At 34.7% G+C, this 16,829-nt stretch overlaps 1 pseudogene; it reads left to right on the top strand.

Annotated features, from left to right (window-relative positions):
* LOC149571995 (protein CTR9 homolog) overlaps positions 1 to 16,829 on the top strand; it is a 175,722-nt pseudogene that overhangs the window by 19,381 nt on the left and 139,512 nt on the right.

Raw genomic sequence — 16,829 nt, 5'->3', positions numbered from 1 at the left:
CATTTTCAACATAAACTTATACTAGATTTTCAACAATTTTCAAACGTCTATTTTGACTACAAAATATCTCTTGGAATATAGATCATCCATTGTTGAATATGTAAAATATTTCATATACCATACTATTTAATCTTGCCAGGCTGTTTGAATAGCTACATGACACTGAAAAAGCAAATCTTTTGTACAGGCTAGTATTGTTCAAGTTTCCTGATTATGTGGATGCATATCTACGACTTGCAGCCATGGCCCAGGCTTGAAATGAGATCCAACTAAGCCTAGAATTGATTGGGGAGGCACTTAAGGTGGATAAAACCTCAGTAAATGTGATTAGCATGCTTGGCAACCTGGAACTGAAAATAGATGACTGGCTTAAAGAAAAAGAAATAATTAAAACTGCACAAAATGTATCAGATGGTAAGGATGCTTATGCTGACATTTCTCTTGGAAATTGGAATTATTTTGCAGCTTCACGCAATGAGAATAAGGATCCAGATGTGGAGGGAATACATCTTGATAAGGCTAGGGAAGTGTATTGTAAAGTGTTGGCTCAGAGACCTAGAAATGTCTATGCTGCAAATGGGGCAGGCATTGTGCTAGCCGAAAGGGGTCATTTTGATATTGCAAAGGAAATTTTCACACAGGTTCAAGAAGCTATAGTAGGAAACATCTTTGTTCAGATTCTTGATGTGTGGGTAAATCTAGCACATGTTTACTTTGCACAAGGACAGTTTGGGCTTGCAGTGAAAATGTATCAAAATTGTTTGAGGAAATTCTATTTTGGCACTGACACCCAAATTTTATTATATTTAGCTTGGTCACATTATGAATCAGAACAGTGGCAAGATTGTAAAAGAACATTATTAAGAGCAGTACATTTGGCACCCTCAAATTACATGTTACGCTTTGATGTTGGTGTTGCTATGCAGAAGTTTTCAACTTCAACACTTCAAAAGCAAAAACGTACTACTGATGAGGTTTGTCAAGCAGTGTCTAAATTAAAGAATGTGCTCCGTGTGTTTAGCCAACTGTTAGTAGTGCCAAGCCCTCATACACATGGAAAGTTTCAAGTATTAATATAGGCTGCCCACGTTGCAGCCCTATATGATTGCTTTCACAACCTGTCATCTTCGTGCATTTTTTCTATATGTATGCTAATTTGATTTAAGGAACTATCAGGCTATGTAATTGTATGATTTCATCATGAGAAAAACTTTGTGGAATAATGAAATATGATACAAGAAATAAGGAATATGCGCTATGTTTCAATGAATTTTTAAAAATGTCAAGGTTGATTTTGCAAGATGAGCATCATAGAACTTTACAAAATTATGAAGACAAGGCAGATTTTCTGTTGCTGAACAAGAAAGCATATTTCTAACTGAAGTATTGACATAAAAATTTTAGTAACTATCCTAGAAAGTAATCTTGATGAAAGAGAGCATATTCTTAAAGTAGTGGCTTGGTAGAAATCCATTAAAAGTGTCCATTAAAAAACACAATACAACCTAAATATGTCAGTATATGGCAGAGAGTTTTACATGGCATTCCTGGGATAAATAGAATAGTAGTCAAGCCCTATTCAAGAATAAAAAAGCTTGTTATTTTCCAAGGAGAGGACTTCTATCAAGAAAAATCATTAAATGTGGAGTGCACTTTGTAACAGACACAAAAGATTGCATGAAAGTTGTGAAAGGGGTGCAAAAGATGCTCACTTTTTCCTTGCAGAGTAACAAGTAGTTGGTGTTGTTGTTTCTATTAGTGTGAATTATGCAAAGTAGCCAATTGCATTTGATAAGAAACTCAGTGTCAATTCATATGACATCCATTTCAAAGGAAGAAAACCTGATAAAGATAATGCTCTTCAAGCCCTAAGGAGATCAAAAGCATTCAAAATTCTAGAACCCTACACAGTCGAGAGAAGACAAAGTGTGTAGAGTTTCCCCTAATAGTTGAGATCATGAACATAATCCAAATAGGTAGTTCGTGGAAAGTTGCATAGTATGAGTGAAGTATCTAATGAGATGATACACTCTATATCATAAAAAGTGGAAAAAAAAACCCCAAAAAAAACTTTAAAATACAATGTGATTGGAGCATGAAGGAGGTGGCAAGAACAAGAGCTAAAAAAAAAGGGTGATGACATTCAAGAAAGCACAAATGGAAGTCTACAATCATAGCAATAAGTCACAACAAAGTTTTATTACAATGTTCTACAATCAAACACACCCATCAATGATCTGTAGCAGACATGCCCTTGTGCCCTTTTTGATGGAGATCGGACTTTTTTGCTTCCCTCATGCCAATGTTGATGGAGACCAGACTTTTTTGCTTCCCTCACGCCAATGTTGATGGAGACCGGACTGGTAGCTTCCCTCATGCCAATGTTGATGGAGACTGGACTCGCAGCTTTGCCAAATGAAATGTGAATTACATTTTTGCCCTTTTTTTTTGTTTTATGCTGTCGTGTGTGTTGCAATTCCAACCAAATTAATTTGTCACAATTGTGACCAACACGAGCATGTTATTATAAAAAAACAAAAAATTTCTTTATAACGCGACCAACTAACCCATTTAAAAAACTTGGTCACAATTTTTGGTCACGATTTAGGGTGAAATGCACTAGTGAATGGTGTCTTGAAACCTAAGCAACAACACTTAGAGATAAAAGGGTTGACACACATTCCTCATATGCCTTGTGAATTTCAAGTAAAATGGATTGGGTATATTCTTAGTTTGATGCACAATGGTTAGTTATGGTTGTTTTGAGCTGTCATTATGTACATTTCTAAATGGTAGGAATTCTTTCATACTCCTCTCTTGAAAAGTCAATTTTTTGAATCAACTCCAAGGTTTTGGGTGATCTTGTGACCTATTGGAATCCACCCAGTTGAAGATAAATGTGTTTTTTCATGAGGAGGCCTTTTCTAGTTTGAATGATTTTAGATAAGATCTAAAATTTGCTCATTACTTCAAAATAAACACACAAAAGAACTATGTTTTTATATTTTTATGTTTTTTAATATGAATGCAATCTAACAATGTGGCTAGTATGAATTCCTAAATTAACAAGGGGTTAGTAAAGAAAATAAAAATAACTTTAAAGAAAATAACATGAAAGTAAAATCTTAATGGGCATAAGATATAGAAACAACACATCTATGAATTAAACTTTTGAAGAAATCAGTGGATAACCAATAAAAATAGGAGCAATGCTTCCTTGATTCCGCTAATGTAATCGTCAATGGGAAACTTAATAACTAAATGATGGTTCACTCTTCATCAAATCAGAAGGCCATGGAAAGTGCACTCATGCGAGACAAAGAGTTATTAAGGCATAATTTGGTGATTTCTTCTCAAGCTGGATATGTCAATAGAATTCATTAAACCATAGCAAACACCAGAATTAAAAGAGATGGCACAACCAAAAACAAAGCAATAAACTTTTGGCTCAATTACAATTCCATGAACATAAATTTACAAAACAATGACACTGCATTTAGGCAAGAATTACTACACTCCAAATGTGAGCACCAAAAGTAGCCCCAATTACATATTATAGTCTTGTATTTATAAGAAATCATCTCCTCAATTTGTGTTGAGAGTGAGAGATATCTCCATGCAAGAATATGCTTTTAATTTAATAAAAAAAACTAATTCTATACAAACTAATCTAACTGGTGCTTAGTAGGACTCCATCCATTTTCATATTCATTAATTGGATGTATGAGCATTTATATGTCATAAAAAAAAGAAATTTAATGAAAATAAGAAGAAGAAAAAAGCCTTTAGTCGAAGTAGAAGTGTCAAAAATAGAAGCTCAACCTTCACTAGGCATCTGTTGGAGTTAAACTGTTGTCAAAATGAATTTTCAAAGCATGGAGAACTCTAATATTAACTGGTAGTTAATGGCAGCTAATGCACACCTATTTTTTTCTTTTATGTTCATTTTGTTGCTTTTTAAGGTCTTACTAGGTGTGTGGGTGCGCATTGGTGCACCACGTTAGGTGCACTAGTGTGCACCCAATTCTAGGGTTCTTGATTTTTTGGTTTTATTTTTTGTTTAATATTTTAAGAGGTATATTGGTCTACACTAGCACACCAAGTTAGGTGTGCAAGTTCACACCAATGATTTGGTGTTTTGGCACAGGCAAGGTGGAAGATAGTGCACCAATAGAGGTGTAAAAGAGCGCTCAAAAACTAGTTCGTAGGTGCAGATTCAACATACCTTGTGTATGTGGGAGTTGTGCTATTAGAGTTCAAAGATGAGTGCAAAAAATAACATCAAATGAAAGAAAAGTGATGAAGGCCCTCACTATAAATAGACCATACACCATTTGGCACAACTGCAGAGGTGCGCTGTTATGCAACTACATAGCTGCACATTTTAAACATTTTCCTCCCTTTTGGGCACACTAGCACACCTCATGTGGTATGCTTAGTGTGCCAAAACCTTCAAAATGTATCCTTTTTATTGAATTTTCTATTGATTTTAATCTTTGAGATTTTCGACAGGACCTAGATATGAACTATGAGTAAGTGGGGAACTTCAAGATGACTAGGATCCTAATTTTAGGATTCCAAAAACTTTTGAAAAGTTGGGGGTCCCTATTTCCTAATAGGAAATGGGGCATGCATTGTAGAACTACAAAAAATAGCCCCAAAAAAAGGAAGAAATGATAAAGACATTTCTTCATCAAAAAGCATTCCTTTGACATGTACCAAATACCAACTGAATCCTGAACATTCCAATAAAATTTCAAATGGCTTCACAGTCAAAACTTTACAATCCAAAACCTTCAAGCTCAATGTGTGTTCAATGTATTCATTCCCTTCAACATCTTAGGATATGATCTATCAAAATCTTCTAGCAACTTAGAAACAATCTTCAAACCTTCTTGGCACATCCATTGAGAATATCTACGAAGGTCGTTTGTCAATCATTTGCTTGACTAGATGAGAGAATTAGTTTGAGGGCTCTTAGTGGGCTATCACTTTTATTTTAAATTTTCTATAAAATCCTTTGGGTAATTGCTCCATTTAGTTCATGATATCACCATTTTATTCTTGGATGAATCAGTATTTTCATTAGTATCTATTTATTAGATTACCCTTTTTAGATCCTTTAGAATCCTTCAGTCTTAACATCATTCTTTCTTTTTAATTTTCTTTTCTTTTTTCCCTTTTTTTTTTAAATTTTCTTCTGTATCCTAACTATGCTTAGATTATGTAGCCAAGACATTGGTGTCATTTCTTGGATTTGATCCTCTTATGAACATCCCTTGCGTTCCTCTTATAAAACTTTTTAGAAACTCTCATGCCAAACAATGATCTTAGCAATCCTTTGAGAAGACCCCTCTTGTTTGAACTTGTTAGGGTTTGGACCATCCCTTTCTGCTTTCAACCTTGGTTTGACAACACCTAGGATGATCATTCTTTAAATTTGTAAAGTGTTGAGAACTTGTTGGTCTAGAATCCTAAACTCAAGACTGAAAGTCCCCCTATTACTACAAGTAACATCCGTTCCTCAATTGGTATAAGGCACACAATTGTCCAAAATGTTTTGACAAAGAAATACACCTTCCTCAAATTGGAATCAAAAGAGTAGTTAGTAAGATATGTCAATTCTAAAATCTTGAGTGCACCTTAACCCCTAGACTGACACAACTTTGAAAGTAAACATGTGACTAAAAGCAAACACACAAGTAAAAGAAAACATACTTGTAAAAATGAAATCTAAATTATTTTTTTATTTTTTTTGGGTCTTCTAGGCTTCAAAATAATGTTTCAAAAATTTCCCATTAACTAGCAATATAAATAATTCCCCTTATAAATAATTGAGCCTAAAAGTATTTTCTTTGAGGATTTTTGCTATTTAATAAGGACCAATGGCCAAATTTTCTCTTTCCTTATCCAAAAGTAGAACGAGGTTCGAAATCTTGAAGGATTTTATCGTGGCCCTCTTATCAATCCATCTCTACATGACAGCTTGATATTTAGCCATGTGCTCCAATGCAATTGTCTTTTTTTCATACATTTCTAAAAGGTTCATCAATCTAATTTGTACTTTGTCAACATCTTTAGCATACCGAATCATGAATTTCAAAATAGGGATCCTAAGGTTGAGCAAGAATACAAGTTCTTGTCCATAGACAAGCAAATATAGAGAAGTCCCCAAAGAATTCTTGACCCTTACTCGATCTGTCCATAGAGAATATTTGAGTTACATATGCCAATCTTTAGGATTCTCCTTCAATAACCATCTTATTATTGTGATCAAGTTTTTGTTTGTAGATTTGACTACCCCATTTCCTTGCAAGTAATAATTTGAAAAGAACTTGATAATAACCTAATTTTCAAATACCCAATGCATCAAGAATATTGATACAAAAGATGATCTATTATCACATACTAGGGTGAATGGCATCTCGAATCTAGTAACAATGTGTTCTTCCAAGAAGTCTATTACCACCTTAGCAGTGTAATTTTTGAAAGTTTCTTCTTCTATCCATTGCATACAATAATTAGTGGCTATGAGATTATAATTGTTTCTATTAGATGATAGTAGATTGACTAGACCAATGAAATCTAGCCCCCACTTTGTGAAGGGGTGCACCTCATACACTAGTTATAACAACATAGCCATACGTCTTTCTCTGTTAGCACTAGTTTGACAAATATGACAAGAATTTATGTGCTAAAAAGTATCCTTGAATACCATGGGCCAAAAATAACCTAATCTTAAAATAATATGAGCAATTGCCTCCACTAAACCATGTCCTGTGCCATATTTATCTTGAAATGTTTCTAGGACTTCCTTCACTTCATCACGTCCTAAGCACCTCAGATAGATTCCTTCCTAATTTCTCTTGTACAACTTTCTATCTTGCAACATATAGGACTTGCACTTCATTTTAAGTGCCCTATGCTGTGAATTATTCGTCCAACTGGGGCATTAGTTTTGTTGAAGATAGTAAACAATATCCTGGTACCAGAAAACTATCACTACACCTTGACCAATGTCAACTTAAGATACTATCATTTTATTCTTATCTTTTATATCTATTTCATTCTCAAACCCAAATTTCTTTTCATTGCCAATTTGGTTACCAGCCATCATTCTTGATAATCCTTCACCCTTGACTAATTTCATGGGTTGGACCTCTAGATCAAATTCTTGCAATATCACCATCCATTTACCTAATTTGTCACCAAGCTCATTTTGTATCAATGATGTCTTTACTACTAGATCAGGTACAATAGCATACACCTTACTCCTTAGTATGTAATGGCAAAACTTCTTTACTACTTTAATCAAGGTAAAAGACTATTTATCAAGGTTGGAATAATTCAACTCATCATTTCTTAGAGGGCAGCTCATAAAAGCAATAGGTCATTTGTATTCATTCTCCTTTTTCTAGGTTAGGATCCTAGTGCATGAATGTTTAGAAGCAAAGGAATATATCTTAAAGGGAAGGTTGTAATTAGGACTTACAAGTACTATATCCATGGAAATGGCTACCATGATATCTTTGAATGATTTATTAACTCATGAACCCATTATATTTTAGCCCCCTTTTTGAGTAGATTATTAAGGGGACATACTATCTCTACAAAACCACTTATGAATTTATCTTTCCAAAGAAAGATTTTAGTTCCTTTTGATTGTTGGGGGGTGATAACTTCAAGATGGCTTCAACTCTATTAAGATTAATGGAGATGCTAGCTTGTGAAATGGCATGACCTAGGAGCTTTACCTTAGTGACCCCAAATGAACATTTCTTGGGATTGAGAGATATGCCATATTTGTGACAACTGTCGAATACTTGTCTTAGATCAGCAATGTGAGTAGTTCAATCCTTTGAAAATATAGTCAAGTCATCCATATAGATAACTATACATTTATTAATTAATCCCTTAAAAGCTTCATCCTTGGCATGCTGAAATTTAGCCCTTATATTAATCAATCCAAATGGAATTCTCCTATAGGAAGGTTCCCCATTTGGTCATAAAGGTCATCTTTAGTCTATCTTCTTCTTCTACCATTACCTGATTATATCCTAAATGTCCATCCAAGAAAGACATCATTTTCAAACCATCCACAATTTGTTAGACCTCATCCAGTGAGGGCAATGGGTAGTTGTCCTTTTGAGATGTCAGGTTCAAATTGTGAAAATCTACGCAAAGTCGAATCTCCCCAATATTCTTTCATATAGGAACTAAATTAGCCATCAATGTAGAGTGACACATAGGGAAAATAATCTTAGCATCCAGTAACTTCTTGACTTCCTTCATTATCAGAGGTTCAAGCATAGGATTGATGGGTCCTTGCCCTTGTCAGAAATGTTTGATGTCAAGTTTGAGTGGAATATTGTGTGTAATAATCTGAGGGTCATATGTCTTCAATTCTTCATAGCTCTAAGCAATGACATCCTTATACTCTGTAAGCAATTTGAGCATGTCTTCCATTTCTTGTGGATTGCATTATTTTCCAATTCTTACCACCTTAGGATCATCTTTCATTCCTAAATTGTATAAATCACATTCCTTGGTCCTTTTCTCTTCAGTGGTTCTTTTATTAAATGCTAATTCATCATGATCAAAAATGTGTTCCAACTTGATCATCCCCTTAGCAATAGTATTAGTTTTTAGGTTTAGGATTCCATCTTCATCTTGAGCTACACTATCCTTAGGTGTATCATTTAGAGTGTCATATATTTCTTTCCCCTTAAAGTGGCCATTGCACATAATAAATTCAAGAATATGTTTATCATCCTAAAAAACTTGAAATTTTGTGATGTTATTGGGAATAGATAAAACAACAACCAATTCGACAGAAAACTATTTTAATTTTGTTCTTTTGATTAGTTGTAATGCACTTACTGAAATAGTGAGGGCATTTGCCACCATGTTTTTCCTTCTTGGAATAGACTTTATGTTCAAAGCTTCAAAATCATCTAGTAGATCCCATACCCTTTTCCTAAAAGTAAGAACCTCTTATCATTATAGGAATATAATGATTTCACTTGTCAAATAACCAACTGATAATATCCTTCAACTATGAGAGTTGTAACTCCTTTCTCAAGTGTAAAAAGAAGTGCTCAAATCAATGCTTTGTATTCTGCAACATTGTTAGTACATCTAAACTGCAATTGATATGCTACATAGAAAGACTTACCTTTTGGACTAATCAACTCAATATCTAAACCTACTCCTGATTTGCATTTGGAACTGTCAAAGAAAAGTGTCCAAATTGGGCTTTCCTTAGGTTTTCTAACCTTATGCTTATTTGTCTTTATTTTTTCCTTTACCTAAGCTTGGAAGGATTGTCTCTTAGGTACCCATTGTAGTCTTTTGCAGGTTGGGCTCACTAATTTTCCATTGTCATTCTTCAAAACTAAGAGCTTATGTTTTTATTTGTTTGTCTTGAATTTCACCTATCAATTCTTTGATTTTTTCCACTTTGGGTTTAAGATGGATGACTACCAAATTCCATCCCTAGCCTTTTATGTATCATCTTCTTCTTTGTACTTTGATCATTCCATGTGGAGGAGAAGACAAACCTCTGCCATCTGAAGAAGTATTATTGTATGATGCACTTAGATCTTCAATTTCCTATTCAATCACTTTGACAACATCAGGCATGTTTGTAAGACTTTGGTTTTTTGTGGGTTCATTTTGTAGATCATTGACTTTATTTACTCCCATCATTTGTGTTAACACCTTAGAAACTGCTCCTTGACATGATGAACATTCGAACTTTGAATGGCTAACTATATGTAATCGACACAATCTAAGAAGGAGGATATTAGGATCAGCTTCTCATGGTAGACATTGTAAATTAGCCATCATATGGTCTATGAATTTTGTTATGAGCTCATCTTTCAAGGTTGAGATCATGGAATCCATATCTTGATCATCTAGTGTTTTGGTCAAAGTCATATAAAAAACCATTACCTTGTAGGAGCCTAAATATATTTGTAAGAAGGTAACCTCATTGAGAGCATTGTATTCTATAAATCATCTTTTTTAACTTTCACTCTGAATCTATTTTGATTTGATTGTTCAAACCTTTCCATGGTAACCAAAGTTGAGTAAAATCCATGGAAAACTATTCCCTTGGGTACTTCATCCATTCTCTAATTAGGAGTAATATATGTTTTTGAGATATCAACCACATGTATATCAATAACATCTTGAATTTTTGGGTCAACTGTTAATTGTATTTGTACATCTTTTAGTACACCTATGACCTTCACCTCTATTTTGTCCAACTGTATCACTATTCAGTTGGTAGGTTGAGGGCTGATTCCTAAATTTTGTGCTATGGAAAATGGCATGAAATTACATGAAGCTCCTAAATCAATAAGGAAATTGTGAAGATTCTTCCCACATATTTTGATGCTGAGCAAAAATGGGGGCACCTCAACCTTGTCTTTAAACATAGTGGGCAATACTTTCATAGCATTAACTTGTGGGGATGTTGTTTTTTGAGAGGTAGTACTCGTATTGTGGGGGGTCTTTGTATGATCTAGAGTCTTCATACGTGCCTCTCATTGTTGTGGAAAATTATGCAACATGTCAAACATGGATATGTTGGCTTTTTTTCATTTCAGGTCTTCTACGACACAATACTTTTTAGTAAACCAAGCAGGGTTTTTCAATATTGTTGGTACATTTCCTTGGTTTTGATTTTGTTATCCTCCATATGGTGGTTTAATTGGTACTAGATTTTTACTTGCTCTCAGATCAAGATGAGTTCGTTGTAGTGCTGGGGGAATTCCATCTATTAGAGGTTCCTTTCTATTACAATTGTCATTGTAAAAAGAAAACATCTCTTCATGCTAAAGATTAGGTTCTTGGCTAAATGGGAATGAAAATTCTTTGTTGACTAGTTGTTCTACCTATGTACTTCATGCAGAATCATAGGATTCTAATAACATAGCATTAAATTTTATTGGGGGAACATTGTTGTTTACTTGCAAATTTTGAGTAATTTCTTGATTTCCATCATAATATAAACCATCATCATTAGATGCATTTTGACCATCATCATATTGATTGATATTTGTGTACTAAACATTATTGTTGTTATTGTCTATAGGAATTCTTCCATTGTTGTTATTCTATCCTTATGATAACCTTAGATGAGTCAACTCATTGTTCATTTGTGACATAGTCTTTTTCATTTGACCAAATTCAAAAATAAAGCTATTGTCTGCTTCAGCAGGCATCGCTGCATTTTGCTTAAAGAAGGAAACTTTTGGAGCTCCATACCCTAGATATGTTAGAGAAAGTTTTTGTGAGGCAAGTGCCTATTGTAATGGAACTAGATTCATAGGTATGAATTGACAAGGCATCATAGGTACTACGATAGGGTATGTTAGCACTATCATGAAAGCTTGGGCTGGAAGCATCAATCCTCCTCCATTAGGATTGGATTTCTTAGTAAAATTTATTGCTTCTACGAAGACCTTTTCCAATGTATCAACATTTTTTGTAGGAAGTCTTCTTAGAAAGATAGTAGTAAGAGGTTCCATAGCATTTAGGTAAATTTGAATAGCTACTTCAATTGGTATAGTGTATGGTGTTTCCAATTTGCGATATGTCATATGAAAGCAATGATTAAAGTGTGAAACTATCTCAGCTAGATCCCTTTTGATTGATATAAATTGTTGATGTATCACCACTGGGTTGATAAAAGTTTTGAATTGTTTTAAGAACAATTTTTTGAAAGTATCCCAATATCCAATACATCTAGGTGGAAAATTGATGTACCAATTATAGGAAACTTCTCCCAAAGAGTAAGGGAACAAATGAAGGACCACATCCTCATTGGTAATCTATTTTTCGTTGTAAATTTCTTTGAATACTTTGATGTGGTCTTTGGCAGTTCATGTTTCTCCATAAATGAACCTTGGGAAAAACTTCTTGGGATTCTTAGGGAGGTCATGGAGTGCACCTCTCAAGTTGATTGGTAAGTCTACAACATTTGCAAAAAATACTATTGGAAGATTTGGTGGATCCAAGGGTGGTGGTTGTAAAGGTGGAGTTGAATAAGATGATGAAATGTTGAAGGGAAGTGGTTGAATTTGGGGTATTCCTTTATCACTGTGGAGCTTGCAAAATTGGTTGAGCTCAAGAAACTCATGTGTACTTGGTGAAGATCTCAAAGCTCATTGAAATGGGGATTTTGGATCAAGATCCTCTACTTTGCATCAATTTTGGAAAAAGCACACCTCTACAAAAGTACACTTTCTCACAAATAAGGTGCAGTTTAGAATTTAGCATAGTAGCACACCAGCATACCAATGCAGCAGCACAATAGTGCAACTGAATTTTCTAAAAAACTCAGAAAATTTTTTGAACTTGTAAAAAGTGAAAAAATTTGAAACTTTAGTAGACTTTCCTTCTATTTAAAAAATCAAAATAGCAGCCTTCCTTCTAGCACCACTTCTTTTGAGTTGTCATTATGCATGATGCTAAATTCTAGAAATTCTTTCAAACTTCTCTCTTGAAAAGTCAATTTTGTGAATCAACTCCAAGGTTTTGGGTGATCTTGTGACCGACTAGAATCCACTCAGTTGAAGATAAAAGTGTTTGTACATGAGGAGGCCTTTTATAGTTCAAATGATTTTGGATAGGATGTAGAATCTGCTCACTACTTCAAAATAAACATGCGAAAGAACTATGTTTTTGTATTTTTTTGTTTTTTTAATATGAATGCAATCTAACAATGTAGCTAGTATGAATTCCTAAATTAACAAGGGGTTAGTAAAGAAAATAACAAGAACTTTAAATAAAATAATGTGAAAGTAATATTCTAATAGACATAAACTATAGAAACAACACATCTATGATTTAAACTTTCAAAGAAATTGGTGGATAACCAATGAAAACAAGAGCGGTACTTCTTTGATTCCAATGATGCAATCATTGATGGGAAACTTAATAATTGTATGATGTTTCACTCTTCATCAAATTGCAAGGCCATGAAAAGTGTGCTCATGTGAGACAAAGAGTTACGCAGGCACAATTTGGTGATTTTTTCTTGAGCTAAATACATCAATGGAATTCATTAAACTATAGCAAACACTAGAATTAAAAGAGATCGCACAACTAGAAACAAAGCAATAAACTTTGGCTCAATCATAATTCCATGAACATAAATTCATAAAATAATAACACATTTAGGCAAGAATTACTACACTCCAAATGCAAGCACCAAAAGCATAATATTATTGCAAAATAATGACAGTCCCAATTACATATTACAATCCTATATTTATAAGAAATCATCTCCTCAATTTGTTTTGAGAGTGAGAGATATCTTCATGTAATAATATTCTTTTAATTTAATAAAAAAAAACTAATTATGTACAAACTAACAATCTAAGTAGTGCTTAGTAGGACTCCATCCATTTTTATATTCATTAATAGGATGCATGAGCCTTTACATGTCATAAAACAAAGAAATTGAGAGAAAATAAGAAGGAAAAAAAGCCTTTAGTCAAAGTAGAAGTGTCTAGAAGTGTCAAAAATAGAATCTCAAACTTCACTGGGCATCTATTAGAGTTAAACTACTCTCAAAATGCATTTTCAAAGCATAAAAAGCTCTAATCTTGGAACTAGCAGTTAACTGTTAGCACATCTCTAGAAAAGTGCACCTTGGAAGAAGTGGCACCAGTGCACCTGCACACCTCCAACTTCTCCAAAAAAAATTCCTACACTTTGTAACCAAAAAGACACCAGTGCACCTCAAAGGTCTAAAAATGCAAAAATTCACCAAGTGTACAAAATTGAAATTTTGGCTTTCGGGTTTTGTCCCCATTCACACCAAAGCTATGTATGGATGCTTACTCTTGAATTTCTCAGTAATCTTAGTGATTTTAACTACATCCAATAAATATAAGGCATCATACTTATCTTTGACTTTTTTCTTGTAGTTATCTACCTCTATACGGGTCTCAGCAAAATCTCCAAGTTTAGTATCTATGTAGTGCCTCTCCCATTTGACTTTTGTAAGTCATCCTGATGGATGCAACCTCACTGATCTTTTTTTGTGATGGGATCATGATTGTGACCCTGAGTGGTCTACACCGTTGAGGTGTTTGGATTTATATTTTTGTATCAGTTGCATTGATTATGCTTTTGACTGATCTTTGAGATTATGATGTAATTTTTGGTTCACTGAGGTTTGTGCCAGTGGTTACCAGGATCGATGTGGTATCATGAGGTTGTTTCATGATTACCTTGAGATGTGTGCAGAGATTGCACTATGTACCTTTTACCATGCTACACGGGACTAGGTTCCTGTAGCAGTGGTTAGTCATGTTTTTTACTGTGTTTGCTTATGTGTTTTAAATGCCTTTTTAATGCAGAGTAATCAATCATTATTAAATGCTTAAGTAATTAGAATGGATTGTTCTTGTTGGATTATTTGGTTATGTGTTGCGGACATTTACCTTTTTTTATTTTGATCTGAGAGATATCTGTTCTCATGTTATGTTTACATTTGAGATGACCTGAGGGTCAAATGTTACTCTTTGATTCTAGTATCATAGATATTAGACTACTATGCTGTTCAGTTAATCATATTGCATGATGATACCATTTTGAGATGACAGTGTGTTTTATGATGATATTTGGTTATTTGGTATTTGGACATACCTCTGATTATGTTATGTGATGGATTTAGTGCTATGGTTATTTACTTCATTCTTGCGTTGCTATGCCTTTTGCGAACGTGAGTGATGTAAATAGATTATTTTAATATAATTAAATAAATGGTTAAATTAGGTGATTTAATGCATTTATTGCTTCAGCTATGTTATTATATGCAATTGCACTTGATCGTGTTGTTTAGTGTGCAGGATTATATCCCTGGCAGTGGCACATGGAGTTAGTGATTCAGTCGTTCATATTTTACCAATGTCGTCCTTGTATGGTCGACGTATCCTTTATTAAATTTTTAATTTAAACCTTTTGGTAATTATTAAATCCAAACTCATTTGCATTATGTGATTAGACCAGTAAGCATGTCTATGCATTTAGAGGTTCGCATTGTCGCGAAAGTTGTTTAGCTGATTTCTGTGTTTTTGGGTTTTCGGGCTTTTTAATTGATTTATTTTAATTTTTAGCAGCTTTGCCATAGATGAATTCCTATTTAAAGGAATAGCCTATTTTTTTTGGGTTGATTCGAGTTTTAACTAAGTTGGCTGGTTATTTGCCCTAATCGATTATTCACCCGATAAGTGAATAAGTATCCAAAGAGGAATTTAATTCCTCACTTCTCACTTTCAAATTGGAAAGTTGGAGAGTAAAACCCAAAATCCTCTTCATGGGGATTTACTATTTTGTTCATTGTGGGAGCTACGGGCGTAGGATCATCGCGAGGTTGGGCTCGTTGGATCCAGCTCAGGGAAACTTTGGATTGTTGCGATTTTCAGCTACTTCTACGAGATATTTATTTTATGGTTCAGATTCTCATTTTGCCCTTTTGGCTGTGAGGTAGGGCTTTCCTATTTTATTGTTTCTACTCCGTTTCTGCTTCTATTTTTGCTAGCTATTTGTTTGGAGGCTGAGAACCAGTGTTCCCCTCTGTTTTTGTATGCTAGTTCTACTCGGTTGGGCGGGTATGAACATTTCCCTATTTTTTGAGGTGAGGGTTTGGGATTTTACGCCATTATGCTGGCTATTTTTGCATACGGTGTTCGATTCTATTTATTTTTGGATTTTTGGGGTTTTTAAACCTAAAGGCCAAATGGGTTTTAATTTCAAAAATTTTCCTAAATTTGAGGTTTTTACCTCATTTTGCATGCTGCCTTGTTTTCTCAGGTTTTCTTGTCACATTGTGGGTCGTGGACCTTGATGATCCATTTGGATATCAGTCATACCACTTTTTCACTGTTATGTTGCATTGGAATGCATGTTTCATCCATACTCTTGACGTTGTGTTCAGTTGAGTGATTTTATACCTGTTATGGCTTTTGTTGGACCTTTGCTTTTATTTCGTGAATGCTAGGATTCGTGTAGAATCCATACTCTCGGATTGAGGCCAATTGAGTGAGTTTATGATGTGTGGTCTTGTTACATCATTGGGATTCATGTAGAATCCATACTCTTGGATTGAGGCCGATTGAGTGATTTTATGATGTATGGTTTTATTGGCTTTGGGATTCATGTAGAATCCATCCTTCCCATGTTGCTTTCAGTTGGGTGTTTTTTTTGCATTGTGTTCTCATTCCTATCCTTGTGTTATGATCTTCATGATGGTGGTGCACCACACACGAGTACATGTACGTACATTTTTTGGGTGACTTGTGAGGCCTGATCTTTCATGGATTTGCCAGAAGTTATGATCATTGGGGTTGGGATGGGAGTATGCATGCCCACAGGCACTTGTTGTAGGATGAGCATGGGTAGGGTAGGGTAGCATATGGAGGGGGCTTCTACCTCACAGCCTGGTGATCATTGTGCCCAGAGGGTTGGCAAAGGAAGCTTTAATTAAGTGAAAATTAAATATAATGTGTGACTGGTAATAAAACTTAAGATAATAAAAAGGTCTGGGGTGCAAGAGCCTTTCTGTTGAGGTTGAATTTGCGCAAGTCCTAGCTTGGGCTTTTTGATGCCAAGTGACTCTCCATGATGTTAGTCCCTACATAGTAGCCTATTGAGTGTCTGACCAGGACCTGTACTCCTTGCATTGTCTTAGGTTCTTGGTTGCAGCCATCATACTGTCTGGCGTGAGTGTTAGCCATGGATGTTCTTTTGTGTGTTTTTTGGTTGGATCATTATCTCCATCAGCATGGCGGGTGTGGACCTACGGGTTC

Source organism: Cupressus sempervirens, chromosome 2 (genome assembly GCF_028749045.1).
Source record: "Cupressus sempervirens isolate cs-2001-9-10 chromosome 2, ASM2874904v1, whole genome shotgun sequence".
In the NCBI taxonomy this organism is placed as follows: domain Eukaryota; kingdom Viridiplantae; phylum Streptophyta; class Pinopsida; order Cupressales; family Cupressaceae; genus Cupressus; species Cupressus sempervirens.
This window is presented reverse-complemented; position numbering and strand designations above follow the sequence as displayed.